General features: G+C 42.6%; 1 protein-coding gene across 3 annotated transcripts in view; it reads left to right on the top strand.

Annotated features, from left to right (window-relative positions):
* Positions 1 to 19,776: 19,776 nt before the first annotated feature.
* Positions 19,777 to 23,346, top strand: part of SETBP1 (SET binding protein 1) — a 386,679-nt gene continuing 383,109 nt past the window's right edge. For 2 of the 3 annotated variants that reach the window (XM_042450073.1, XM_042450076.1), the window contains exon 1: positions 19,777 to 20,229. The gene's annotated coding sequence lies outside the window, so the exon portion shown is untranslated. Of the gene's footprint in view, positions 20,230 to 22,520; positions 23,028 to 23,346 lie in introns of those variants that run through there. The other variant, XM_042450074.1, reaches the window with a different exon arrangement.

Here is a 23,346-nt window from a genome sequence, read left to right as displayed (position 1 = left end):
TTCAGCCTACACCACTGCATGGATTTATTGCCCCATTGACATGGGAACTATCAGCTGACTCTGCAAACAAATATTCATGGCCTTTCACAGGATTCAGAAAAAGCTGCTTTTTAGAGTGTCAAAAGGAACTGTTGAAAATGAGAGAAATACTATTAAGCCCTTTAATTCCTGCAGTTGCTCAAACAGGGTTTGCTGACAGCCCCAGGCAGAAAAAAGATGCATTGTCTCTAAAGCAACATTATTCTTGGCATCAAGTTGTTGGTGGATCAAGATGAAACTCGTTGGGAGAAATAACAACACTGGCAGGACTTGAAAGGGACTTTGCCATGGGAAGAGTAAAAAAGAAACAAGAAACAAAATCCAAACAAAACATATATTTAGGTCAGTAGGAAAAAAATTGCTAAAAGAGGCATAGCTTTTAAAAAATAAAAAATAAAACATAGATAATTAGAAATGCTTCTGATACAAATATGTTGCTAATGAGGCTGACGGCTTAAGGCAGAACTGAGAAGGGTGCTTGTGAGAAAATAAGTCCATTACATTCAGTGGGACCTACTTGTAAGTAAATATGCTTGCCATCAGGATTTAACTCTACAATCCTCAGCATACCAGCTCTAAAGTAAATATTGATTAACTCAATGGGACTTAATTTCAAATATGTAAAAATGCTTAGACTCTGTGTGCAAAGCAGGGTCAGCCCTACCATTAGACAGATTGAGGATACCACTGCAGCTGTTGTTCTTTGTTATTAGCTGCTTTGGAGTCAGCCTCAACTCATGGTTACTCAATGAATGAGATGTCTCCAAGCTCCCCTATCCCTCTGCTCAAGTTCTGAAGGTTCAGGCCCATGGTCTTCCTGAATGAGTCTATCCATCTGACAGGCAGTCTTCCTCTGTTTCTACTGCCTTCTGCCTTTCCCAGCATTATTGTCTTTTCAAATGAGTTGTACCTTTTCATGATGTGACCAAAGTATGACAGCCTCAATTCAGTCATCTTGGGGCCAAAGCACCGTGCTGCCGTCAATGGACCTTACCGCACAGGGCTCCTGGGACACGACAAGAACAGTCCCAAAGGGGGCGGGAAGGGAACGGAAAGAGTGGGGGGTGCATTTTACTGCACACAGAAGTCCCTCACTCATTCTGTTCCTTTCTGTTCTGTAGTTAAATGCATCCCTCACTCATTCCCCACTTGTTCCAGGCCTCTTCCATTCCATTCTTGTCATGTTCTGTGTAGCCCCTGCCCATACATGGCACACATGCATGATGCAAGTGCTGTGCCGTGTCCACACTGCTGGGCACCGTGCTTGCTTCTTAGACGCATCACTAGACCAATGGCGCACTAATGATGTCATTCCCACGCACCCAAAAGAATCTGTTTTTTCCAGGTTCTTTTTGGTCTGGAGGGATGCCGTGCAGTTTGGCTGCTGTGGCGTCCCTCCGGAGGGAAACAGGCCACGTACAGTCCACCCTTTTTCACCAGGCCTTGGATTCCAAGGAGAATTCAGGCTTGATTTGACCCATTTGTTTGTCTATTTGGCCATCCATGGTATCCTCAGCACTCTTCTGATGTTGCTCCATCTGCAAGTCCTTCTGGTATTATAAGTAGCATCCATGCCACAAGTGAAAATCTCTGGCAAACCTTATTCAGCTCAGGCTCCCAAAGAAATGAAATGATTCTAAATGCAATCCAGGAAGGAACCCATAGTGGAAGGGGGGGGGCAGGGTGTCTTAAATGTGTAGATCTAAGCCGCTACTATTTTCAGTATCACACTACATTGTTAAAGCACTGTTATTCTGCTTGAACTGCTTTGGCTTTCTCCTGTGAGATCCTGGGATTTATAGTTTAGTGAAGCATAAGAGCTCTCTGACTGAAAATTCTTAATGTCAGTCCTTAAACTGCAAATCCTAAGACTGTACAGGGAACAGCCAGAACAGTTAAAGTGGAATAATAGCACTATAAAAGTATAGTGTGATATTCAGCCAAGTCACTAGCTGCTAGACCTCTTGTAGTACAATTTCATGGCACCTTGGAAACAGAAATACTTGAAATTAGAAGGATTTTTGTTTTCCTTATAACACATACATCCATACATATTAATCAAGGGAGTCTTAAGGACAATGACCATTCTGATGAATATCCGTAATATTTGTCCAGTGCAGATTTACTGCTCTTATTTGGTATAAATTTGAAATCCATAGCTCTTTGTCATAATTCTGGGTAGATGTCAAAAAGAAGGGGGACAGAGAGAGTGGAAAGGCAAAGAGAATAGCCAGACTATCATGTTCTCAGCATGATGATCTTTTTAAAAATTCTTTATGCAAGCAGTTAACATCCAACTGCTTTCAAACTATACCATAAAAGGCTACAAAACAGACTATATTCTTTTATTTCCTCTTTTCCTAAATAATAAAGGTGGGGAAAAAATCACAGGCTATGCAAAAACTTGGTATATGGCAATAGAGGTCTCATGCCTTATGTTGGGTATGTTGTAATGCTCCCTTCAAAGGATTTTTTTTTATTTATTTATTTTATTTTATTTTTGCAATCCTGTATTGGCTGAAAATCCTTGAAAGCTAAAGCTGGCTGTATGAATATGATTCATATGTATAAAGTATTTCTCTGCTCATGCAGGCAAAATGTGTCTCCTAATGTGTGGAAGAAATAAGCAAAAAGGTTACTAAATGATATGCAATCATGAATGGAAATGTGGTGCTGGAGGATAGTTCTACAGATACTGTGGACTGCTAATAAGACAGCTTAATTGGTCCTAGAGAAAATAAAGCCTGAATGCTTGCTATAAGTCCGAATCACTAAACTGTGGCTATCACACTTGGGGCAAATCATAAGACTACATGACTTACTGTCAAAGATAATAATGCTTAGTGAAGTGGAATATGGAGCACTGAGGATACTATGGATGACCAAAAAAAAAAAAAGACAAACAAATGGGTCCTTGAACAGATCAAGTCTAAAGTCTCCCTGGAAGCCAAGATGATCAAACTGAGGCTGTCACGCTTTGGTCACATCATGAGAAGGCATGACTCATTCGAACCGACAATAATGCTAGGAAAGGTGAAGAGATGTAGAAAGAGAGGAAGATTGCACACCAGATGAATGGAGGTCATGGGTATGAGTTTACAGGACCTAAGCAGAGCAATAAAGGATAGGGAGTCTTGGAGACAATTCATCCACAAGGACATCATGAGTCAGGATCAATTCAAAGTTAATTAACAACAATAACATGTGCATCTGAGTAAGTAGACTTAATTATACAAAATTTCATGCTGTCAACTTCTTTTTTTTAGTTAGTCTCAAAGGTGCTACAACCTCTCTCTACATACTAACAACAAACTGAAAGATGGCAAGAAAAGAGAAGGACTAAAATTCTGAATTACATCTTCAGCCAATATTTGGCTTTAAAAAAGTGGTAGTACACCTCTCCCAAGCGGGCGCAGAGATGAATTTTGCTCCTACTACCCCAAATACAGTAGCCCACATCTGTTATATACAGTGCTCCCCTCCAAATCTTAACAATAATAGCCTAAATCCTATTGTTAGTCCCAACTGGAGTAAGCCCATTGAACGAATGATATCTCTGTAAACCAAGAGTTGTGTGTATACCATTGATTTAATAGGGCTGCTTAGTTTTGGACTAACAATAAATTTCAAACCCTTATCTTGCCTGTGTGCAATTTTAGTATGTCATTTTCTCTCCTCAGTATTTGATGGGCCTAACACAACTCCAGGATTAAAGAGGAACTCTAAACGATTTGCATCATTTCAGAGAACACGACAGAAAGCGTTTCTCATCTTTGTCCCATTTGATTTTTTTCCCCTCCCTCTATAGGATTGGTTTAGTACTTCCATTCCCACTGTCTGTGTCTTATAAATGTTCAGAAGAGTACCTCTAATCCTTCTTCTTTGTACTGGATGCAGCAAAATCAATGGAGACGTCAAGAAGGCAGAACTATAGTGCTCAGCCTGATCGCTAGGAGCTATAAGAAAAACAACAAACCTACTACAAGGGATGACAAAACAGCCCTGCTTTAAGGCATCTATGATCATACATCTAAGGCAAATTATTAGCATTTTAAGGAACGGGTGATGCTTAGTGCTTTGTACTTGAAGGCTTCCAGCATTATCTGACAGGCTGCAGAACTCAAAGCTTTGTCCTTCCCTGTTCTTTAAGGAAATGCCCAATAAAAGGTGCAAATTCCACTGCAGAAGAGGTAGGAGTAATTCATTCAAGCTCATTCCCAGCACTGGGAATATCAGAAGGTACCCACCCAGGTTGAGCAGAGATTAAAAAATAAATGTGCCTTTTTGACATTAACTGAAGAAGATAGATTCTCAGAGCCATTTCAACTTTTGTTTAGAGAGAGGGGAACCCACACAGATTAGTGATATGCAGGGAGTAGCCAAGTAGTGTAGTAGTTTGAGCATTGGGCAATAACTCTGGGGGACAGGATTTGAATTCTTGCTATCTATGCAAATCCACTGGGTGACCTTGGCCAAGTCACATTCTCTCAGCCTCAGAGAAAGGCAAAGCAATCCTCCCTATGATGAAATCTTTCCAAGAAAACCCCATGATAGGTTCACCTTAGAGTTGTTGTAAGTCGGAAATGACCTGAAGGCATACCACCACCACCACACCAAAGCTATGTGGAGGCAAAATAAGGATACTGCTCCCCCAAATAGGAATATCCCCCCAAGATTTTCCCTATTAGTCCTCAGATTTCTAGCACTGCAGTAACTTAACACATCTGTTCCACTTTTAGAAATATAGGAAAGATACCCAGAGTGAAGTAACCAAGAGTATGTGAACACAGCCAATATAAAACTTCTCAGTGTGAACAAATTCCAGTGTCTACTTTATGCAATGCTAGAAATTTGGAGAATGAAAAGAAAGGTTCTCTGGGGACGTAGTATTATTATTTGGGGATGTAGTGTCCTAATTCTCTTTGCCCCTCTGATAGCTGCACTCTGGGTATGAGGTTTTACAAACCTCCAAGGTCTCATGGTGGCCAGTGAAGCACACAGGGTTTTCTTTCAGTTGCCCACCTCTATCCTATTGAGAAATGAGTAGTCACCCAGTTTTATGATATATTTAGCCTTCCCTATCAGAGACCTCTAGTGCCCCACTGAACTACAAATCCCAGAATTGCATTGCATCGAGCCACTAAATTTAAAGTGGGGTCAAGCTGCTTTATTTCTCGAGGGTGGCAGCAGTTTGTGATAAACCACCCTCAATGTGAAATGACGTTGCTTGGGAAGTCTCTGTTTTGTCCAGCCCTTGAAAATAACATGTTATGAGTAACTACATTACAAGAATTGATCATGAAATATCTATGCATAAATCATGAAAGGTTGTGGAATGCCCTGAAAGACATAGGAGTACCAATATATCTGATCATCATGATGAGGAATCTGTGCTCAGAACAAGAGGCTACTGTCAGAACAGAACACTTTTGTAGATGTGGCCCGTCCCTTTCACAGGGCCTTGCCTTCAGGTGAAACTTTTCATTTCCTGATAGGTGAGGTGTCTGCAAGCAAATGAAAACAGGACATAACTCTCCTACTCTTTCTTCTTCTTTGGCAGCACATTTCCCCATCAACCTCTTGGCCCTGCTGAAGAGTGAGAATTTTCAGATATGGTGGTCCTTTCATAGTGCACCTTTAACCAGAGAAGGTTTAGAAATCTAGCACTCCATCCTCAAGTCTTGCGACACCATTTTCTTAAACACTACCAATCTCTTCAAGGTTCATGATGGAATTATGTTGGGAAGATATGCTTATGTAACTGGTCAGATGCTTGTGTGATGAGATGTTTTATCACCTTATGTAAGGTGGTCTCCAATAATTTTATTTTTGAATAATAATTAATAATTACATCCCACCCGATGTCAAAAGATAGGGCAAATCCCAGTTTGTCCACCTATATATCCTCCCTGATCCAGTGGAGTTATGCCAACTCTCTTGACTTAGCCACCCACCTTGAATCCCATTTTGGGAGAAACATGGGATATAAATCCCATAAATAAACAAACAAACAAACAAACAAATCTACAGCACACAGGCTCTACAAACAGATATTCTGAACACAAAATCCTATCCATTTCCCAAGATTCTTTGGGCCTGTGTTCCTGACACACAAAAATGGGGGTCCCCAGTGTAATGTGGTCATTTGGTCTTTGTTCCTGTCAATTCAATGGAATTTACATTTCAGTGATTGGCAAGAAGTGTCCATGGTATAAAACTCAAGGACAGATCAATGATTCTGAATAAGGAAGAGCTGAAGACGCTAATCAGGCTCAGTTAAAGATGTACCATTATGCCATCAGCAGCAGATTCTGCTCCTGGTTTGCAATCAGTTTGTAATCAGTTTGTACAATTTGTCAGGCGCAGAGGGAATTTGAGGGTGAAAGGTGTTGAGTAAATGTCAGTCAGCATTTGCTATTAACTGTTTGAGGTTGACTGGCTGTGGCTTTCTCTGAAAGTTCTCTTTGCTTCTTGCCTATGGAAAATTCTGTCCAAACACAGAATTTGTAGTTCTGGTATATGGGAACACTGAGCCAATAATTGATTCCCAACAGAGCTTTGCTGTTGGGAGAGCTCCTGGAAATAGCTGTAGTGGCAGTGTCCAGAAAAGTGAAAGTGGATCTATTGCTTTGTTTGAGAGTTCCTGCATGGCAGGGGGTTGGACTGGATGTCTCTTGTGTTCTCTATGATTCTATGAATTCACCATTGCTTTCCTCCAGATTTCCCAAATATGGTGGCTATTGCTTTTCACATTGCCTAGGCATGACTAAAATTGTAATATTGAGATAGGGAGCACAGTCCACATCATGGCATACCAGTTGGGTATGGACAGGTTCACATCTTCATGTTTATTACTTGGTAACTTGCATTTCTGTTCACAGATCACAGACAAGACTTTAATGTGTCCAGATGAGAGTGACTAAGGGTGTGTCTACACTAGCCAGAATACTCCAGGCTGCTCCCAGAGTATTCTGGCCATGGCTCTTCCCCAAATTCACCATTATTTCCACACTCCAGAGCATCACTAGGTGGCTGCCTACACACATGTCCTGCTGTGTCACCCAGCACCAGCACTGGTGGTGCAAATCACTCCCTCTGAGGTCAGAAATTAGGCACCTAGCATCAATCAAATGGCTGGATACCTTGTTGTGATGTCCAAGAGACCTATCCCAAGGAAGCTACATTTTAATAAAATGTTTTTGAACCCTCATTGGCAGTGTTGGGTGGGAGACATGTGTAAACAGCTGCCCAGCATTGCTACAGAGTGCTCTGGATTTCCCTGCAAAATCTGGAGTCAAAGGTGAATTTTTTAAAACCATTTTAGCCAGGGATAGGGTGGATTCAGTGCTGAACTGGCTTCACATCATGAAGATAGCTGAACTGTGGATCTGACCCTGCATGGTGTAGATAGGTCACAGTGAGGGTGGGGGGGAAACCAGTTTAATTGGCCCATGTAGATGTGTCCTAGGAGATTTAAAAGCAGTTGAAAAAATTGAACCTCAAAGGGGTTCAGAACCGTCCCCGCTAAATTGAGACAGTGGAAAGCTATGAGATACACTAATGTGAATGTGTATGTAGGGAGGGATGTATGTATAGATGACTACCTGGAAAATCCAGAGCAAAAGGTGTGTATTTTTAATCCGTTTCAAGGCTGGGATGGAGAGGATTTGGTGTGGAACTGGCCTTCTGTCATGAAGCCAGTCTGCACTTGAATTAGGGTGGCCTGTAGACAAGTCATCGTGAGGGCAGGTGTAAACCAGTTTAAATGAAACATAGAGACATGCCTCAAAATGGGGAAAGTTCTGGAAACCAACTCCTTGAGGAACAGTTAAGGGAGCTGGATATGTTTAGCTTGGAGAAAAGAAGGCTAATATGATAGATGATACATATGCCTGCCTCAGAACTGTGAACTGGCAAAGGATTCCTCCTATCTGTCCCACCAGTAGGTGCAACACAATAGAGGAGGACATAGGAGAGGGGCTTCTCAGTTGTGCCACCCCACTTATGGAATTCCATCCCCTTGGGGGTCACCTTTAATTTAGCAAGCAGGTGGCAGAAGGTCTGAAATGGGGGAACCACGCTACCTCAAAATGTTGGAGTGAATTCTTGCTTCCCACTTGGACCAAAAAACACTGATAACAGGTACACAACATAGTCTTCTTTTTCTGTGAACGTATTATGTTTGGCCAATTCAGATGGCTGAGAATTTCAAAACCCAAGTTTTGAAAAAGAACTTAAAATCCACAAATTTCTTCATAAATGGGATGGAAAGAACATACCATGAAGAGTGTTTCCAAAGTAGGCATTTATCATCCCATCTCCATGTTCACTTGTTTGTTGAATTTTTGGGAGCTTCAGATGATCTCATCTTCGATATGGAATCCTCACTTCCTTTTTCACACTACTACTTCTATTTAGTTTTATTATGTTGGTGGAAAAACCCATTAAGGAACGAATGAAAGAATAACTTTACAAGACCTTCTAACGGTGAGTCTGGGGAGTCCTTCTAGTTAGTATGTAGAGTCGATGGCTGCTTGTCACTTACAGCGAAAGCAAGAGATGGACAAGAACATGTGAACTTGGTTTGTGCTAAAAAAGAAAATCTGTGGCTTTTCCAACATTACCAAGCCTTCTACCTTGTGGACTTTCTAACATAAGGATGTGTAAAGATAAGATGCTGCTGCCAATCTTTCTGCCTTTCTGTGTGAAGGGGACTGTTCTCTGCCCTCTCCTTGTGCCCTAAAGTTCCATCTGCTCTTTCACACTTTTAGGTAAGTGACAATGATAAGGAGGATTAAAGATCAACAGAAGTGATATCATGGGAGTAGGCGGATGGTGATACGAGAGAGAGAGAGAGAGAGAGAGTACCTCTGGGATGCCATATGGAAAAGAGAGTTAGTGGTCAGAGGTCACTAAAAAGAGTGTATTTTTCATGATGGGAAAGGCTGTTTCAGCACAAGATATGTCCTCAAGAAAATGGTCACACCACTGTTGTCAATGACATTTGCTCCCAGGTAGGGATATAAATGTTCACCTGCTGATTTCAAACATGCAAGAAAGATAATTTCAATAGTTTTCTCCCTGTTAGGCAAGATAATAAGAATTTTTGTGCATTCTCCAATTATTCTTCTCCACTTTTAGGAGTTTTGATTTTAGACCAATTTGTTCGAAAAAAGCACATGTGCAAAAATTGTGTTTTTTGTGAAAAAAACGAACAAGGTCTTTGCCCAGAATACGGTGAATTTTTTTGGAAATAATTTTTTTGCAAAAAGGAGGAGGAGGAGGAGTCCTGAGATTTGAAATTTGAAAGTGGTTGACTATTTTCTGGACAGGGTCTCTGAATGTGGTGAGATCCCCTTTCTCTTCAAGCATTAAAAAAATGTGTGAGTATTCTTTTACATTCCTTGTTGTTAGAATCATAGAATCATAGAGTTGGAGGATACCACAAGGGCCATCCAGTCCAACCCCCTGCCATGCAGATAATCTCAATCAAAACATCCCCAACAGATGACCATCCACCCTCTGTTTAAAACCCTCCAAAGAAGGAGACTCCACCACACTCCAAGGAAGTGTGTTCCACTGCCAAACAGCCCTTACTGTCAGGAGGTTCCTCCTAATGTTGAGGTGGAATCTCTTTTCCTGTTGCTTGCATTCATTGTTCTGGGTCCTATTCTCTGGAGCAGCAGAAAACAATCTTGTTCCATCCCCAATATGACATCCCTTCAAATATTTAAACAGGGCTGTCATATCACCTCTTTACCTTTTCTTCTCCATATTAAACATATGTAGCTCCCTAAATCTCTCCTCATAGGGCATGGTTTCCAAACCTTTCACCATTTTGGTTGCCCTACTCCACTGTATAGAGGAGTCTGTCAGATTGACTGGATGGTTCTTGTAGTCTCTTTCAACTCTATGAGCCTATTAATTAATCTTCCTAGTGGGAGCCTGCATGGCATAGTGGTTTGAGTACTGGACTACAGCTCTGGAGACCAGAGTTTGATGGTGATCTCAGCCATGAAACCCACAGGGTGGCCTTGAGTAAGTCACATGTTCTCAGCCTCAGGGAAGGCAAACCTTTTCTAAATAAACCTTACCAAGAAAACCCCATGTCCTTGAAGGTAACAAGTTATAAATAACTGCTTGCACATAACTAGTTGTTGTTGTGTGCCTTCAAGTTGTTTGCAATTAATGGTGACCCTAAGGCAACCCTATCACAGAAGATTTGTCCAGGGTGGGTTTGCTTTGAGGCTGAGATAGTGGAATATGCTTAAGGTCACCAGTGGGTTTCCATGGCTGAAACCTGGTCTCCAGAATTATCATATGGCACTCAAGGCTCTACACCATGTTGGCACTCTAATATTCATGATGTAAGCTGGTGGTTACTACTTGTGAAATAAGAGTGCCATGAAAGCACCTCTGAAAAATAATGTAACTTGTGAGAGTGCAGTTACTTTATTAGTCTTACTATTAATGCTTTCCTGTTGCTTTCAGAAGCTACTTTTAAATGGTATTTTAGAGGAATTTTGATAAGTTTTTCACAAGTTTTCTGCAATCCTCTTATCCATGGGTTTTTTTTTCTGTCCACAAAGTAACACAAAGTAATAGAAAGGTAGCAAATAGAGAAACAAGCAATATGCCTTGCTTTCCAAACAGTGTAATGTTACAACAAAGTAACCAATATATATGTACTTGTATTTTGTGGCCAGTATTCTACCCCAGCTACTTGGTTAGGTATTAGCTAAGTTAATACTAAGTATTAATTAAGTATATTTAACTAACTCTTCTGGCCCAAACTCTCCAATCCTGATAAAAATGTCATTGATTCCTGCTCCAGTCACTGGCAGAATAGACCTCCTTCGCCCCACACAGCTGACGCTCAGTGAAGTAGGTTTATGGAGAAGTTATTTTCATGGCAATAATGGCACAATTGTTTCTAAGCAGAGATCATGAATACAGAAATTATCTAGATTTGCTGTTGCTGATGTTGTGTGCTTTCAAATCATTTCTGACCTATAGCGACCCTAAGGCAATCTTCTCACATTTTTTGCTTGGGTGGGATTTTTTTCAGAAGCGCTTTGCATTTGCCTTCCTCTGAGGCTGAGAGAGTGTGGCTTGGCCAAGGTCATCCGATAGGTTCTCATGGCCAAGCGGAGATTTGAACCCTGGTCTCTAGAGTTGTAGTCCAAATTTTATTTATTCATTTTATTTATGGCATTTATATCTGGCCTTTCTCCCAAGATGGGATTTCATGGTAGCCCAAAGCTCAGACTACTGCATGATTGCTACTTAATCACAATTGTGACAAGGATCCAAAACACACTGCAGAAATAATCCAGTCTGAGACTGCTTTAACTGCCCTGGCTCAGTGTTAGGGAATTCTGGAAACTGTAGATCTCCGAGACATTTAACCTTCTCTGTCAGAGAGCTCTGGTGCCACATAGACCAGCCCCATTCTGCCATGCAGGAAATCTAAATCAAAGCATCCCTGACAGATGGCCATCTAGCCTCTGTTTAAAGACCTCTAGGGAAGGAGACTCCACAGTAAACTACAATTTCCAAAATTCCCTAGCACTGAGCCAGGACAGTTAAAGTGGTCTCAAACTGGATCGTTTCCATAGTGTGCTTTGGACCACTATTACCACAATCAGAACTCTGCCACCTAGTTTATTAGACAGGGTGATATACTTAAGTATTCTTAACTAAGTAGTGGATACAGAATACTGGCCTATATCTATTTGTCTATTCATCTATCTGAACATTGCTTCCTGGTTAAACCAATGGTTAATTATGACTATTATGAAAATATTACACTGATTGTTATACTAAAATTTGACCCCTATTTATGAGACTGATAATATATTAATTTATAAATAAAGAGGATGTTATTCAAATCAAAGTATTTGGAATTCTCTGCTGATGAATAACATTTGGATAGTGAATCCTGCATGTTATCACTGGGTGGTAGCATTATTATTATTATTATTATTATTATTATTATTTCTTTTGTTCAATTGATTTTGGCCAGAGTAAATGGGAAGAATTTTATTCCATTGTGGATGCCATGGCAGACAAATTGCAAATGTCTTAATATTCAGCACAATGAGAATGTGAGGTTTTAAAAAACAACAAACCGATGAATGTGAGAGAGAAAAACTGACAGATTTCCCCATCTGTAAGCAACACAAAATGTCTACGGTGTATTAATGAAATCTAAGGCAGATGAGATGTCTTCTTCATCTAACAGGCAGCCCTTGTTAAGCAGCTTAGCAGGGAGATGGGCCGGCCAGTCTAAATATTCATTATTGGTGGGTAAAGGATCAGTTCTTTCCTTTCCTAAGAGAAACAAGCCCCACTTCAGGAATAACAAGATTGATCAGGAATTTCCTTGAGCTGGAAAGAAGGCGAGTCCCATAATATTTATTTTTCAAATGGATCACAGGGACTGGGGGTAATACACATGTCAGTGGAACACGTAAGGAAGTCTAGTGTAACCCATTACATTCATTTTTTCACAAATTGTTAATACAGTTACACTGTAGAAATAATGCAGTTTGACGCCACTTTAGCTGCTGCTGCTCCGTCCTATGGAACCCAAGAGTTTGTCGTTTTACAAGGTCTTCATTTTTCTCTGCCAAAGAGTGCTGGTGCCATACAAAACTACAAATCCCAGGATCCAGTAGGATGGAACCATGGCAGTTAAAGGGGTGACAAACTGCATCATTTCTATAGATGCACCTTTAGACCTCCAGTGTCAAAATCTCCTTACACCAACAAGAAACCATAACAGATAAAAATCGGGAGTTTTGCTCCAAAACCTAAGCTTTTCCATAAATCAGTTCATTTCTCCAGAAAAAGGAATCACAAATTATTAGGAAGGGGAGGAATCCAAGTTTTATACCTCTTTAATGCATTCAAAGGGGTGGACCAATTTTCTGCTCCTGAGATCTAATAATAATAATAATAATAATAATAATAATAATAATAATAATAATATCAATAATAACAAATTGTATTTCCTACCTCTCCCTGTTGATGTTCCCCCTCCAAAAAAATCAGTAGTGGTTGGGTATCCACTTCTGCTTTGAATAGTTAGACAGGTAAACCTGGTGGAAACACAGGAGAGGGCCTTCTCAGTGGCTGCTCCCAGGCTCTGGAACTCCCTTCTCAGAGAAGTTTCTTTCTTTCTTTCTTTCTTTTTTTGCAGACAAGTGCAGAGGGTGCCATCTCACCAAAACAATATACTAATTGCTCTACATTTAATGATATATGCTTTAATTTGGGTTTTTTTTTATTGCTTAATCTCATTTTAACATTTGGATCTTTTAAAGTTTTAATTTTTAAAATAAATTGTTGTAGGCTGCTTTGAATTCCAAACAGGGAAAAAAGTGAGATAGAAATAAATATAATAGATAGGATCATAGAATAAAGTTGGAAGAGATCTCAAGGTTCATCCAGTCCAACTCCCTGCCATGCAGGAACTCTCAATCAAAGCATCTCCGACAGATGGCCCTCCAGCCTCTGTTTAAAGACCTCCAAGGAAGGAGATTCCACCACTCTCTGAGGAAAGAATGTGTTCCACTGTCAAACAGTCTTACTGTCAGGAAATTCTTCCTAAAGTTTAGGTGGAAACTCTTTTCCTGTACTCCATGTCCTAGCCTCTGGAGTAGCAGAGAACAAGCTTGCTCCATCCTCAATATGCACACCTTTAAATATTTAAAAGGGCTATCATATCACCTCTGAAATGTTTCTTCTCAAGGTTAAACATACCCAGTTCCCTACATATCTCCTCATAATGTATGGTTTCCAGATTCTTCACCATTCTAGTTGCCTTTCTTTGGACAAGCACTAGCTTGTCCACATCCTTTTTGAATTGTGGTGCCCAGAACTGGACATGGTATACCAGGCGAGGTCTGACCAAGGCAGAATAGAGCAGCACTATTACTTCCCTCAGTCTAGACACTATACTTCTATTGATGCAACCTAGAATCACATTGACTTTTTAGCTGCCGCATAACACTGTTGTCTCAAGTTCAACTTATGGTCTACTAGGACTCCTAGATCCCTTTCACATGCACTGTTCCTATATCTATGAATTTCATGTTTTTTCCTACCTAAGTGCAGTACCTTACATTTTTCACTGTTGAAATTTATTTGTTTTAGCTTTGGCCCAGCTTTCTAATTTATTTTATTTATATTTATTTATTTAGGTATTTATATCCCGCCCTTCAGCCCTAATGGCTCTCAGGGCGGCTTACAATATTATTTTTAATCAGACAGTTCCCTGCCTCAGGCTTACAATCTAAAAGACACAAAACAAAAGGAAAAGGGAATGGTGGAGGGAAAGGGGATGAGGTCAAGTGGTTCTTCTCTCCCTCTGAGGCCTGGACCAAGGCAGATGGATTGGAGGGAGGGCTCTTCCTTCTTCCAGGCTAGTCCTGATGGAGCTGGACCTGCCTGGTGAACTCCCTCTCAGGCCGGCGGATGGCAGTTATGGAGAGTGGAGTCTCCTTCCTCTCAGGCCGATGGCAGTTATGGAGGGCGGAGTCTCCTTCCCTCAGCGGCGGCGGATGGCAGTTATGGAGGGCGGAGTCTCCTTCCTCTCAGGCCGCGCGGATGGCAGTTATGGAGGGCGGAGTTCCTTCCTTCAGAGGCCGGCGGATGGCAGTTATGGAGGCGGGAGTCTCCTTCCTCTCAGGCGGCGGATGGCAGTTATGGAGGGCGGAGTCTCCCTTCCTCTCAGCCCGGCGGATGGCAGTTATGGAGGGCGGAGTTTTTCCTTCCTCTCATGGCCGGCGGAGGGCATTTATGGAGGGGCGGAGTATCCTCCTCTCAGGCGGCGGATGGCATTTATGGAGGGCGGAGTCTCCTTCCTCTCAGGCCGGCGGATGGCAGTTATGGAGGGCGGAGTTCCTTCCTCCAGGCCGGCGGATGGCAATTTATGGAGGGCGGAGTTCTTTCCTCTCAGGCCGCGGATGGCAGTTTATGGAGGCGGAGCCCTTCCTCTCAGGCCGGCGGATGGCAGTTATGGAGGGCGGAGTCCTCCTCCTCTCTAGGGGCCGGCAGATGGCAGTTATGGAGGGGGAGTCCCCCTCTCAGCCGGCAGATGGCATTTATGGGAGGGCGGAGTCTCCTTCCCTCAGGCCGGCAGATGGCAGCTATGGAGGGCCGGAGTCTCCTTCCTCTCAGGCCGGCAGATGCGCATTTATGGAGGGCGGAGTCTCCTTCCTCTCAGGCCGGCAGATGGCATTTATGGAGGGCGGAGTCTCCTTCCTCTCAGGCCGGCAGATGGCATTAATGGAGGGCGGAGTCTCCTTCCTCTCAGGCCGGCAGATGGCGTTAGGGAGGGCGGAGTCTCCTCCTCTCAGGCCGGCAGATGGCATTTATGGAGGGCGGAGTCCCTTCCCTTCCTCTCAGGCCGGCAGATGGCAGTTATGGAGGGCGGAGTCTCCTTCCCTCCAGGCCGGCAGATGGCAGTTATGGAGGGCGGAGTCTCCTTCCTCTCAGGCCGGCAGATGGCGTTTAGGGGAGGGCGGAGTCTCCTTCCTCTCAGGCTGGCAGATGGCAGTTATGGAGGGCGGAGCTCCTTCCTCTCAGGCCGGAAGATGGCAGTTATGGAGGGCGGAGTCTCCTCCTCTCAGGCCGGCAGATGGCATTTATGGAGGGCGGAGTCCTCTTTCCTCTCAGGCCGGCAGATGGCATTTATGGAGGCGGAGTCTCCTTCCTCTCAGGCCGCAGTGGCAGTTATGGCGGGCGGAGTCCCTTCCTCTCAGGCCCGGCAGATGGCAGCTATGGAGGGCAGAGTCTCCTTCCTCTCAGGCACGCAGATGGCATTTATGGAGGGCGGAGTCTCCTTCCCTCAGGCCGGCAGATGGCATTTATGAGGGCGGAGTGCTCCCTTCCTCTCAGGCGGCAGAATTTCCGTAGATTTATTAAGGTGATATTGAATTTTGAACCTGTCCTCTGGGGTATTAGCACTCCTCTTAATTTGGTGCCATCTGCAAATTTGATAAGCATGTCCTGTATTCTTCCATCCAGTGTTGAAAAGATGCTGAATAGCACTGGGCCCAAGAGCTAGCGTCCCCCATCCTAAAATGTGTTTTTTCATTTTTTTTTTTCCTGTCTAAGTGCGTATTCTACATTTCCCTTGTTGAAATACATCTTGTTTGTTTTGGCCCAGCTTTCTAATCATTCAAGTCATTTTGAATTCTGCTTGGCCATGAAACTCACTAGGTGACCTTGGAAGTCATGCTTTCCTCAGCTTCCATGGATAGCAATGACAGACCCTCTCTGAAGAAACTTACCAAGAAAACCCTGTGATAGGTTCATCTTAAGGTCTCCATAGGATGGAAAGGACTTGAAGGCACACAGCACAACACATGTATAGGGTATTGGCTACCTCTCCTATAGATCGAACTATAGAATCATAGAATCAAGAAGAGTTGGAAGAGACCACGGGGCCATCCAGTCCACCCCCTGTCATGCAGGAAATCACAATCAAAGCATCCCTGACAGATGGCCATCCAGCCTCCGTTTGAAGACCTCCAGGAAGGAGACTCCACTACAACAACACCCCGAGGAAGTGTGTTCCACTGTCGAACAGCCCTTACTGTCAGGAAGTTCCTCCTAAGGTTGAGGTGGGAATCTCTTTTCCTGCAGTTTGCATCCATTGCTTCGGGACCTAGTCTCTGGACAGCAGAAAACAGCTTGCTCCCTCCTCAATATGACACCCTTCAAATATTGAACGGGCTATCATATCACCCTGTTCAAATATTTGAAGGGATGTCATACTGAGGAGGGAGCAAGCTTGTTTCTGCTGCTTGATTGGTTGATTGATTGGTTGGTTGGTGATTTTAATATGCCAGGGTCCTTGCAAGCTATTTAGAAGTGAATTGTCTCTCTGGGAAAGGAATTTACTTTGGCCAGAAAAGGATATTCTGGAGACTATGTACCACAAAAAAAACCTCTTGAAGCCCACAATGGCCCCAGGGATGGACTTTGCCAAAACATAGAATCATCATAAGAGAAGGGATGGAGAACCTTTGAACCTCCAGATGTTTGGCCTGCGACTCCCCATTCGCCTCAACCCAAATTGTGCCCATGGTAAGAATTTTTGGATTTTTAGTCCAAAAATCTGGAAAGCCCACAGTTTCTGCGTTAAGAGTTTGATTCTCAATAGGCTGGCAGAGCTGGGGAACAGTTCCTTTTTTAGATGATAACTCCAATAATTCATCCTAGTGACAGTGTGGGCACTGTAACCTGAAACATCTGGAAAAGATGGTTTTATCTGCCTTAGTACCAAAAGGGAAGGTGGAAGCAACCTTGGCCTCACTGCACTGCAGATAATTTGGTTTGACAGCACCTCCATTGCCGTGGCTCAAGGCTAGGAATACTTGGAGTTGTAGTTTGTTGTGGCACCTGAGCAGAGGAGGGAGTTTATCACACGGAAGGTGAACTGGTAAATCCCATGCAGAAATGAGATTTTAAGATCCGTGTGTGTTTTTCAGATTCATTGGTGTGAAAGAGAAATACATAAAAATAATCCAAGCAGAAAGCTCCTTTGTACTTTCAGAATTTAGTGACTTTGCATTCGGGTTATGTTCGCAAACGCCATCTGAAAACATCTCTCAAATGCGTGTTTCTTCTCAACTTTCTGTTCAGGTAACTCCAAACACCATCTGAAATAGGTTGTTTTTCATTTAAATTTAGTTTTCTGCTGTGGAATTCGTCCCATGTGATAAACCCTAGGAAATTTAAGCATGGATTCCTTTCCCGATGGAGCCCTAAGATTCCTTCCCCCTCCGTGTCCCTCCTTTTAAATATTGATTTCCATTGATCGAATCCGGAAAAAATAAGAATAAAGGGCCTTCTTTCTAGAAGCACAATATTTTATTTTTTGTTGTTTAAAAGTCCTTTCTTTCTCTAGCTTGGCCACTGGAGGCACGGGAAGGGAAGGCAAAGTGACAGAGTTGGGAGCTGGAGAGCCAGAAGAAGCAGAAGCTCTCTCTAGCTCGAAAGAAAGCACCGATCCTCTGTTCCATCTCTCCAAGGCCTACCAGGCCTGGAAGTCAACCCCACCTTTTGCCGACTGAGCCTTCAAATACCTTGACACCTTGAAGGCCAGGAAAAGCGATTTCTTTGGCCAATTTTTTTAAAAATCCCTTTCTTTTCCTCCTCCACCCTCTTTTTCTTAGACTCCCTTTTCCTCCACACCCCCCAGGAGAAAAAAATACCCAAACACCCCATAACCTGGATTTTTGCCTTCCTAAGCACACCTGGGATGTTGTTGCAAAGAATAACAGTGTAGCCTTAGAGGGAAGAATCATTCCATATTGATTGGGCATTAAGTACTATTATACTTATTAGGCACCGTTTTGCACCCTGGTGGGGCAAGAGAAGGAACAACTCAACCCAAATCTATCATCTTTCCTTCTTTTGGTTTCTGCTTGGCCCATTTGGATTCTGTTTCTGTTGCTGCTCCTGTTTATTATATTGGTATATTATTAGTAGTAATTTTAGTATTATAGTGCCATTTTACCCCTGGGTGGGCAAGAGAAGGGATGCTCTCCCATTTCTTCTTCTGGTTCCTACTTGGCCCATTTGGATCCTCTTTCTGGCTCCTGTTTATAGCATAATTATTGTTAGTAGCAATATTAGTATTATTAGGTGCATTGGCACCCTGGGGGTGGGAAAACACTGTAATAACCCACTCCCAATTTAACATTTGGCCTTCTTTGGTTTCTGTTTGGTCCATTGGATCATTTTTCTGGCTCCGTTTTATCAGTGTTATTATAGTAGCAATATTAGACAATTAGGTGCCATTTGGCACCCGGGGGTGGAAGAAAGGAATAACCCACCCCAGATCTTTCATCATTATTCCTTCTTTTGGTCCAGGTGGATCCTTTTTTCTGGCTCCGGTTTAATCATTATTATTATTAACAATATTAGTATCATTAGGCCCATTTTGCACGGGGGGGGGGGTAAGAAAGGAATAACATGCCCAAATCTTCAATTTTGGGTTGTCCTTGTCCATTTTGGGCTTTTTTCCAGCCTCTATCTGGCTCGGTTATAGTATCATAGTATTAATAATATATTATTAGACGACCATCTTGCCCCCTGGGAGGTGGGAAAGAAAAGGAATAACCCACCTCATATATTCACATTTGTCCTCCTTTTGCTTCCTGCTTGGTCCATTTGGACCTTTTGTCTGGCTCCTGTATATTAATATTATTATTAGCAATATTAGTATCATTAGGAGCCATTTTGCATCCTGGGGGTGGAAAAGCAAAGGCATAACCCACCCCAGCTCTACAAATTTGGCCTTCTTTTGCTTCCTGCTGGGTCCATTTGGATCCCATTGCTGGCTCCTCTATATTATTATTATTATTATTAGGCACCATCCTGCCCCCTGGGGGTGGGAGAGCAAAGGCATAAGCCACCCCAGATCTTCAAATTTGGCTTTCTTTTTGTTTCCTGCTTGGTCCCTTTGGATCCTCTGTCTGGCTCCTCTGTATTAGTATTATTATTATTAGCAATATTAGTTATCATTAGGAGCCATTTGGGGGGGGGGAGAGCAAAGGCATAAGTCACCCCAGATCTTCAAATGTGGCCTCCTTTTGCTTTGGGTGCTGCTCTTGCTGTAGCTCCCCCTCCCCTTGTGGGCTGCCTGCCTGCCTCCAAGCATCCCTCCTTCTTTCTCTCCTCCTCCTCCTCCTCTTTTCCCTCCCTCCCTCTTTCCTCCAAAGGCTGACATTTCCCAGCGCCATGGCTTTCGTGCATCCGAACGCGCGACAGAAACAGCAGCAGCGGCGGCAGCAGAGGCAGCATTGGCAGCAGCAGAGGACAGAGCCAGGCTTTCGGGGGCTCTTTTGGTCAAGGCTTGGGGCAAGGAGGCTCTAAAGCACCCCAAGACCCATCATCCTTCGCCTCCCCCTACTCTTTCCCCTCATCCACACCCTTTCTTCCCCCCCACCTCCACGCCCCCCACAGACTCCCCATCTTCCCTTTTTTCTCATTCTTTTCCTGCCCCCCTTCCTCTCCTCCTTCTCCTCCTTTTCCCTTGCTTCCTTCCCTCCCTTTGGCTTTGGAAAAGGCAAAGGAGGACTCCAAAAGCCTGGAGAAGGCGAGCCAAAAGGAGGGACTCTGCTCTCGCTAAAAAAAGGACGAAGGCAAGGCGCAGGAAGGGGATGATGGGTGAGTGTGGAAGGAGAAGGGGATGATGGTTTGGGGGTCCCCTCCTTTGCAAGGCTGGGGCCAAAGTTGATTTTATTTTTATATTTTTATTTTATTTTATTTTATTATTATATTATATTATATTATTTTTATTTAATTTATTTGCTTTTTATTTTATTTGCTGCTTTCTCCTTTTCCCTTTTCCTGGTGGCGAGGGGAAAAAGAGGTTTTAAAAGAAAGAAGCTTTGCTGCTGCTGGGTTTCTTTATTTATTTTTGGAAAGGGCTTGTGACGGATTGTTATGATTTCGTTACTTAGTTATTCCTTTTGGACTTGTTTGATTCCCTCCCCCTCTCTTTTTTATTTATTCATCGACTTATTCTATTTATTTATCTTTTTGTTTCTACTTCTGTTTCCTCTTTCTTCTATATTTGCTCCTATAGGGATTTTTTTTTTTGGGGGGGGGGGGTGTTTTTCTTCTATAAGTTTGTATCTTTTTAGTGAGGGGGTGTTGCTGAATAATAATAATAATAATAATAATAATAATAATTTATTTCTCCTATTTCTTCCATTTATTTGTTTGTTTCTTCTTCTGTTTCGTCCTTCTCTATTTGCTCATGTAGCTATTTTTTGGGGGAGGGTGTTTTCCCTCTAGGGATTGATCTCCTTTTGGGGGGGGTGTTGCTGTATAATAATAATTATTATTATACACTCAACCTCCCCCCCCCCCAGCAGATCAATTGCTATAGGGAAAACACACACACCCCTAAAAATTCCCTACATGAGCATATATAGAAGAAGGTGGAAATAGAAGAAGAAACAAATTAATAAATAGAAGACACAGAAGGAATAAATTATTATTATTATTGTTATTCAGCAACCTCCAAAAAGGAGATCAGTTCCTACAGGGAAAACACACCTTCCCCGAAAAAACATGAAAAGAAAAGAAATCTCTACATGAGCAAATAGAGAAGAAGGAGGAAACAGAAGAAGAAACAAATGAATGGAAGAAATAGAAGAAAATTATTATTATTATTATTATTATTATTATTATTATTATTATTATTATTATTATTTTGTGGGGGTGGGTGGGCCTGGATTTCAAGGGTCCGGCCGGAGTTGGCTGCCAAGGGCCCCGATCCTGGGTGGGTTTACTGAGAAACAAGCCACCTCCCTTTACTCCCAAGGAAGCCTGTGTAAGGACTCTGCAGCCCTTGGCACTAGAAACCAGCTTGGGGAGAGTGTCTTTGGAGGGGAGATCTAGTGCCTTTGGCTTGGTAAACCAAGGAGCCTAGGGATTTACTCCCGAGTAATCCAGACTGGCCTCTGAGGAAGGAGGCGTTGGCGAGGAAAAGCCCCTCTGGCTCTGCCTGGGGTTCGCCTCCGAGGAAGCCCTGGGGGAGGTGGATCGGGAGCCCTTGCCCTGCTTGCCCTGCTTGGCTTCCCAGCCCACGATCTGGTCGCCCTCGGCCATTTTCCTGGAAGAAGGGGGGAGCTGTCCTTGATCCGTCCCAGTGCCCTCCCCTTGGACTGCTTTTCCACGCGAGAAAGCAAGGCAAAGGATGAGGTCCTTTCCTCCACTTTATATATGTATCTATATAATGCAATGCATGCCCAAACTACAGATGATAGATAGATAGATAGATAGATAGATAGATAGATAGATACTGTAGATAGATAGATAGATAGATAGATAGATAGAATCATTCTGTTTATATATAATGCAGTAATTGCCCAAAGTACAGATTATAGTTAGACAAATAGAATCATTCTATTCTATGATCCTGTGTGTATGTGATTGTGCATAATGCAATAGATACTCAAAATAAGATTATAACCATAGAATACAATCTATCTAACTATAATCTGTATATATAAAACACAATAGTTGCCCCAAATGCAGATTATAGTTAGATAGTATTGCATTATATATAGAATGCAATAGATGCCCAAAATACAGATTATAGTTAGATAGATGGATCTATGATTATATATATATATATATATATATATATATATATATATCATCTACTGCCATATATATAATGCAATAGTTGCCCAAAATACAGATTAGATAGATAGATAGAATCACTCTATTCTATGATTCTCTCTCTCTCTCTCTCAATCTTGCATTTTTGCCCTTTTTCATCCCTCCATGTCATTTTGTGCATGTTGCAAAGAAATCGGGGTGGGATGGGTGGGTGGGGTGGTGTCCTCTTTTCCCCGGACGTGTCCTCCATTCCAGGAAGGATTCCAAAACGTCCTCCCATTTTGGGCAGCAGGAGGAAGAAGCTTGGATTTAGATTTCTGTTATTATTTAAAAAATATTTTCCATATTCTCACACGTTTCTATATTTCTACTTCTGTGAGTTTTTTTAATTTAGTTTTTTAGTGGGTCATGTCCTCCCTTTTTTCTGGCACGTCCTCCATTTTGCCGGGCCCTGCCCTCCTTTGCGGTGAGGACCTCTTGTCACTCTGAGCCTTTGGTGGCATGTCTCGGAGGGTTGTTTTGACATTGGCCAAAGGACGCCTCCAGCCATTGGGGATTCTTTCTTTGCTGGTGTGTATGTGATGCTTGTGCATGGAGAAATAACAATGCAGGGCTTCTTTTCCATTGCAACAGCCTCCCTCCCTTTGGTTGTGTCAGAGTCAACCTCCTTAAGAGCACCAGGGCTAATAAATCCAGGATTACCCTCCAGTTACCTTCCCTTTCCTTAGTCTGAAACACACACATCACAAACACACACACCCAGCTTCTGGCTGGAAACCTTGCAAAGATGCCTAGAAGGGAGAAAGGCCGAGAAGGATTCCTCTCTCCAGGTTTGTGCATGGTTTTTTTGTGCTTTTCGCAAAAGCGGTGCCATTTCAGTGTGGTCCTTCCTTTCTCAGGCCACAGATCTGCCTTTTTTTTGGTACATGTGTGTGGCTTTTTTGCTTGTCCTAAGAAAGGACAATGAACTTGGGAATTTGACATTATGACCTTTTATTGTGGTGGTTTCTTTTTTCTCACCTTTTCCTCACGGCCCAAAAGCAAGCTCCATCCATGATGGTGATCTAATCCATTGGTGGACTTGTGGTTTTGGGAAATCAAATAAATGGTGCCGAGGAGGCAGGGATTTTGCCTCCGCTGTGGTTGAAG

Source organism: Sceloporus undulatus, chromosome 2 (genome assembly GCF_019175285.1).
Source record: "Sceloporus undulatus isolate JIND9_A2432 ecotype Alabama chromosome 2, SceUnd_v1.1, whole genome shotgun sequence".
NCBI lineage: Eukaryota > Metazoa > Chordata > Lepidosauria > Squamata > Phrynosomatidae > Sceloporus > Sceloporus undulatus.
This window is presented reverse-complemented; position numbering and strand designations above follow the sequence as displayed.